This window comes from Aphis gossypii, chromosome X, assembly GCF_020184175.1.
Source record: "Aphis gossypii isolate Hap1 chromosome X, ASM2018417v2, whole genome shotgun sequence".
NCBI classification, from domain to species: domain Eukaryota; kingdom Metazoa; phylum Arthropoda; class Insecta; order Hemiptera; family Aphididae; genus Aphis; species Aphis gossypii.
In genome coordinates this window covers 58543295-58549823 of record NC_065533.1, presented here as the reverse complement: position 1 = coordinate 58549823, position 6529 = coordinate 58543295, and the positions used below count along the sequence as shown (strand labels likewise).

Below are 6529 nucleotides of genomic sequence, written 5' to 3'. Positions count from 1 at the left end.
CTCAATTCAAAGATATTAAGATAATAAGCTGGACTCAATTCAAACACATAAAAGTACCACGGACTCAATTCAATATCACCGACTGCAAACACTAAATAATATGTCTATTTTCTTTTTTTTTTTTTTATGTTTATTATTTTACTTTATATAATAATCGTAATAATATGTTATTAAAAAAAACTAAGACGTGTTTGTTTATTGGTATAAGAGAAAGCAATAGCTTTACCCAGTGCTTGATTTGGGAGGGGGGCGTGGGAGGACGGAGTCCCCTTTCTTTTAAATTTTTTTTTTAGCGTACCCCTTCTATTTTTTTGAAACAGAACGCTGGGAACGCAACATTTACTATACTACTATAGTGAATTTATAAATCATTAGTTTTTCTAGTGCAAAATATACGAGTACCTATAACCTATAGTCATAATATTATTTGAATCGACTATTAAGTTTTTTGTCTGAAAATTGAACTCATAATAAACTCATAATATAATATAATATATAACTCATAATAATTAGGTTAAATCTATTTTATGAAATATATTAATTAGTTATAACCTGTGTAATTTTAAAGTTTTAATTATATATTTTAACTTGTCATCAAAAAATTCATACCAGATTACCTAAAAGAAATTGAAAATGGAATTGAAAAGGAAAAATACTGTACTTTCTTACTTCAAAAAGAAATTAAAACCAACCAATAACAATGAGGTATGAGAAAATGACTTATATTTTTTAACCTTTAGGTAGGGATTTATAATTTGAGTTTAATCCTATTATTTTGTACCTATTGAATTTTTATTACATTTATTAATTGCCTTATTTTAATACAATTATCAAATTGATAGAATTGTTTGGTGTTCTTGTTTTATAGGAGACCTCGGTGGATACACAAATAAATATTGAAAGCGTATCAATGAATATTACACTGCCACTGGTAAGTAATAACTTATATCAAATATTTTAATGTAATAATTTATGTCATAAAATAAATTATTTCTCATATCAATCATACGAGTAACTATGTAGGTATTAGATTGTTTGATGTTTTGGGCTTTGAATTAAATTAATAATAATAATTTTATTTATTTTATTTAATCCAAAGACAGGTGTATAATATTACAGTTAGATTTTACAAGTGTATAATTAATGTTTAATTATTTCAAGCAGCAAAATTGATTCTACAACCATAACACAGTCCGTGTTCTATATAAGAGATTGTTATGCATATGATTTACCACTAACAGTGTTAAAAAAGAACTTTACATAATTAAATCATCATAACAGTCTTAAAATTATTTTTCATAATAGTTAATCTGCTAATGATAAATACCTAAATTTACTAAGAACTACGATAAACTCATTATTAAGGATAGCTTTTAAGGAACCATTTCGTTCTAATACTGATATATTATTTAATACTCATGGCATTCTTAATCTAAAAAAATCTCATGCTAAAGAATTACTAACAAATTTATATTTCTACAACCTTGATAGCGTCAGTTTCAACCACAATTATTCTACACGTAATACAATAAACAATAATTTTAAACTAAATAAATATAATACCGAATTTGGTAAAAGAGATCCATTCAATATAGGTATACATTTATGCATGCAATACGATATTCCAATTAAACTTTTTAATAACTATGATCAATATAAAAAATACATTAAGTACAGGATAAAAATTTGTTTGTAAATACCTACATAGTATATATCAATTATTACATTATATTTCAATTTTACAGTTTTATCTAATATTTTATATTTGTTCGCACTAGGAGCTCCTGGCTCTGCGGTTATCACCTAGAACTTGCACACCCTGGGACTAGGTACAATAGCACTAATACAAATATATATATATACAAGAGAATTATAACAATTAAATACAATTAATCTTTATTGAGATTATAACAAGAGCAAACCTAGTAACTGAGGTGATCAGCCTCAGCACTAACAAGTTATAATAATAAAATATTAGTTAAATAATAATTAAAGCATACTCTGTCCCATACCAGAGTATAACACAGTTAATATCATAGAAAATATATATATATAGACAATGGATATAACCAACAATAAAGGGAAAACGAAACGGCTGTTCAATAGACAATATTATACAAATTAAGGGAAACCAGGATACTGAACTGCTTGGAATTCTCTTGAGCTGGAGCGGGTGACCACGAGGTTTTGGTCCGAACTGGACGACGTGAACGACTATACTTGGTCGACACGTTCGTGTTGCGAGCTGCAATACTCCGAATTGGAAACGGTGAAGTTGTCAAAATGTCAACAAGACAGATGGACAAGACGGTGGATGATCTCCAGAAAATGACGGTGGCACGGATCGGTGCGTTACACACATCAAAAAAATGGCGTCGTTTTATTGCGAACAGCAAAGAGCTTTAAAGCGACAAAAACAAGACTAAAAGAACTATAATGTGTCTAGTCGACCCGCACACGCGATGACGACAACATCGCGACCGTTGCGAACTGCTTTGGGCGACCGGGGTGAAGAGGAGCGTCTCTTCTGGGGTGTTACCAACCACAGGAGCAGTGGGACCGGACAACGCGGACAGTTTGACGAAGTCCGAACAATATTATTGAGTATTATTATATTCATTAATAGTAAGTTATTTGAAAATAAGGATGAACCAATGTAATTATTCTTATATAATATTGTATAATATTACCTCTTAAATAAGAGCTGTTGTCTCCTCCACAAGCATAGGCTTTTGGAGACAATCATTTATCATTTATCATTTGTGTAACATAATTATATTTTAATTTTTGGTTGTATAATATTCTTTAAATTGTTTTTGTATATTTCTTTAAAATGCAATAAATTATTATTATTATTATTATTAAACAGTGGGTAATTATTAAAAGCATGTGTTGTTATTATTAAACATTTTATACTATTCTGCCTACTTATTTAATATGCTTTTAATAGTATACAATATAATAATTATACTATTGAACATTTATAGCCAATAGTAATAATTTTGCTTTTGGATTTATATACATTTTTAAATTTTATTTAAATTTATAAAGAGTTTGTGTATGGATTCATTTTTAATTATTCTGCTTGATTGTTTCCTGTGAAAATTATTTACACACTTTTATTATATTTTGTATTAAAATGGTCATAAAATAAATATAATTAGTTTGTAAAAGAAAATTCAAAATACTTATGGGTATATATTTCTATATCATTATGTTAGTATCACTTTTCAGTCATAAAAATATAATGTTTTAAATTCTTATCTAGTTTATCATTCAGTAAATTGTAAATAATTATAGTACATTTTAGTATTTTACTAAAGTATATATTTTATAAACCTTGCTTAAATGTTTTTTTTTTTAAATTTTAGGGCAATATTACTACAGAAAGTTAAACTGAAGCATAAGAAAATGAAGTCTTCTTACCAAATACAGAACCACCAGATTGTTGGGACGATAAACAAATGAAGTATTTTACAGAAGAATACCCATGGATTTTTTTCAATAGTAAAAAAATTGGTTGCAAAATATGTTCTAAAGCTAATTTTAATTTAACAAAACATCAAGGCACCCATGGTTCACATGAATGAATGAATGGAGAAATATGTCCAGTTGGAGATGATTTTAAGAAACAGCAAACAAATTTAAGAAAAATTTCAAAACATAAATATTCTCTAAGCCATTTACACACAGAACGTATAATTGAAAAACAAAAGTTGGAAATTATGCCGGCTCAAGTATTAAAAACTTCATATATTGACATTGAAAATACAAAAAGAATATTCAGGACAGCATACAGCATAGCAAAGAATCAAAGACCTTACACAAACATGCCAAAATTAGTAGATCTACAAATAATTAATGGCTTGGATATGGGGAGAATTATTCAAACAAATAAAGCGAGTAGCAATATAATTGATCATATTACATTTGAAATGCGAAAGAAACTATGTCTTGATCTGTTGCATAACAAAAGAAAAATATTTATCATTGTTGACGAGTCTACAACGTTAAGCCAAAAGAGTATGTTGGTTATTTGTTTGAGATCCGCTGTATCCAATAACATTGATGTAATTACATACTTTTTTAATATAATTGAAGTTCAAAATACATCTGCTAATTCCATAAAAACTGCTATTTTAACTGATCTTTATGCACACGGGTTAACTGACGATATTTTAAAACAAAATTTTATATCTTTTGTGTTTCAAATATGTTGGGTAGATTGTCTGGTGTCGGTGTTCAGCTACAAAGCATGTATCCCAATATTTAAATTTGGCATTGTTGTAACCATCGACTAGAATTAGCAGTATCTGATACACTAAAAGAAGTTCAAGGAACAAATCATCTCCAATCATTCATAGAAAAAATGTATGCATTGTAACATCAATTACCCAAAAACATGCATGAACTTAGTAAGTGTGCTGCTTCATTAGAAATGAAACTCTTACATTTTGGTAAAATCTTCACAATTATATGGGTTGCTTCTAGTGAAAAAACATTAAAAGCAGTTTGGAAAATTTCGTCGATGACATTAGTTATTAGTTCGTCATTCAGCTACAAAAATTATTATCATTGCGCTAGTCATCGCCTTAATTTAGTTATCGATGATTTGAATGTCTTGCCTGAAGTTAAAAATTGTATTACCAAAATAAAGGACACTACCTATAACATTTTTTAAATAAACTGCAGTTCGCATGAATGTAATTAATTCTAATAATTGTAAATTAACCAAACTGTGTGAAACTAGATTTGTAGAGAAGCATAAAAGTGTAAGACAATTTAATGAAAAGTTTATTGTTATTGTAGAAGGTTTCGAAGAGATGTCATCATTAAAACATTTTAACAGTAAAACTAAGCAATGAAGCCTTGAAATTCTAAATGCAATTACTACTCCAAATTTTGTTATTTTATTGTCAATTATAGCAATATATTCTGCCAAATTTGAATTTGGTTACAGATAAACGGACGTGAAAGCGAACTTAAGAAAAGTGTGTAATAACAACAATTTTGAATCGACGTGTTATTTTAACTGTTTAATTAATTTTTTATAACATTTTTTTGCTGAGATTATGGCACCAAAAAAAAAGTACAAGTTCGTGTGTATTTTGTTTGAATTTTTTGTACAAAGACCAAAGTATCTCTTTACACTCGTAAGTCATAAATATTTTCTAAAATACGTATTAGATTATTGTATGTAACTTAAATTTTTAATATTAAACAATTAAAAAATGAAACATTTTGTTTTTTAAAATTATATTCATTGTTTAGGTTCCCCAAAGATCAATCCGGTCGATCTTTGTGGTTAGCTGCTTGTGATTTAACTGAAGAAGAATATAAACCTTCTAGAAAACTATATTCAAAACATTTTGTTAAAGATTGTTTCAAAACTGGGAATACTTTGAAAATTTTAAAACCAAATTCAGTTCCCACAAAGCTTAAAAAACATGCAAAAGAATTTTTTACATCAACGTATGTTAAAGTATTTTATAAATTATGTTATTTAAGTAAATATTTTAAAGTAAACCCAATTAATATAGGTGCTCTAATAATATGACTGAAGGTTCTACTCTTAAGGTTGACGAGCAGGCTGTTTCGAAAATGAAACCTTTCCAATCTGTGAAATGGAAACTTCCCAAACTTATGGTAGGTAGGTAGTAAACAAATTGACCTATTAAGTCAGTGTTACCTAAAAATATGCACATAGGCTTTTCTCGGTTTTTATTGATATTTAATTTTAAAGTGAGATAACTGTAATATATTCAATGTTCATATACCTTATACTATGTAGTATGTACTAATACTAATACCTAAAAGGTCTATGTTACAATTTAAACTGTGAGTTACTTGCTTTAAAGCCGAATATCAATAAAAACCTAGAAGATGCCCTAGAATCTTTATAATATTCTTACCTTTAAGTTTTTTATTAGAATTCTCAACAATTATTAAATCTAATAACATAATATGCTTTATTATTTATTATTACCACCTACCATCATATAATTAATGGCTTGATTTTAGATACTCCTAAACGAAAGCCGCGCAAATATTATGCAGGTGATATAACTACGCCAGACTTATCTATTCCGAGGAAAGCCAAACATAATTTCATTATTGCAAAAAAGCAAATAATTGAACAACACAAAAAAATTAAAATTTTAAATTTGAAAGTAAGCAGACTCCGCAAAAGACTGTCATCTATGGCTGAGTTATTGAATCATTTGAAAAAAAAAATTTTCTAACTGAACAAGCACATGATAATATTTTGGTAAATTTAATTTCAATTTATATGAATGTTAAATGTGGGCTGTTAGCGATCTTGATATTTGTGATTTTTTAATAAATAATTAAAAAAAACTTGAAAAAAAAGAAATTTACAATTTCAACAGTGAACAAAATAATAGTAAAAAATACATGCAATGTATTGTTAATGTTGGTGATAAATGTTTGTTGTTTATGTATTGATTATTATTATATTAATTTTTTTGTAATTAGTGAATAAAATATACTTTATTTAACGGTTCTTCTC

The 6529-nt window shown here is 27.4% G+C and overlaps 1 pseudogene; it reads left to right on the top strand.

Annotated features, from left to right (window-relative positions):
- Positions 1–3590: 3590 nt before the first annotated feature.
- On the top strand, positions 3591–6242 carry LOC114132446 (uncharacterized; annotated as a pseudogene).
- The last annotated feature ends 287 nt before the right edge of the window (positions 6243–6529 follow it).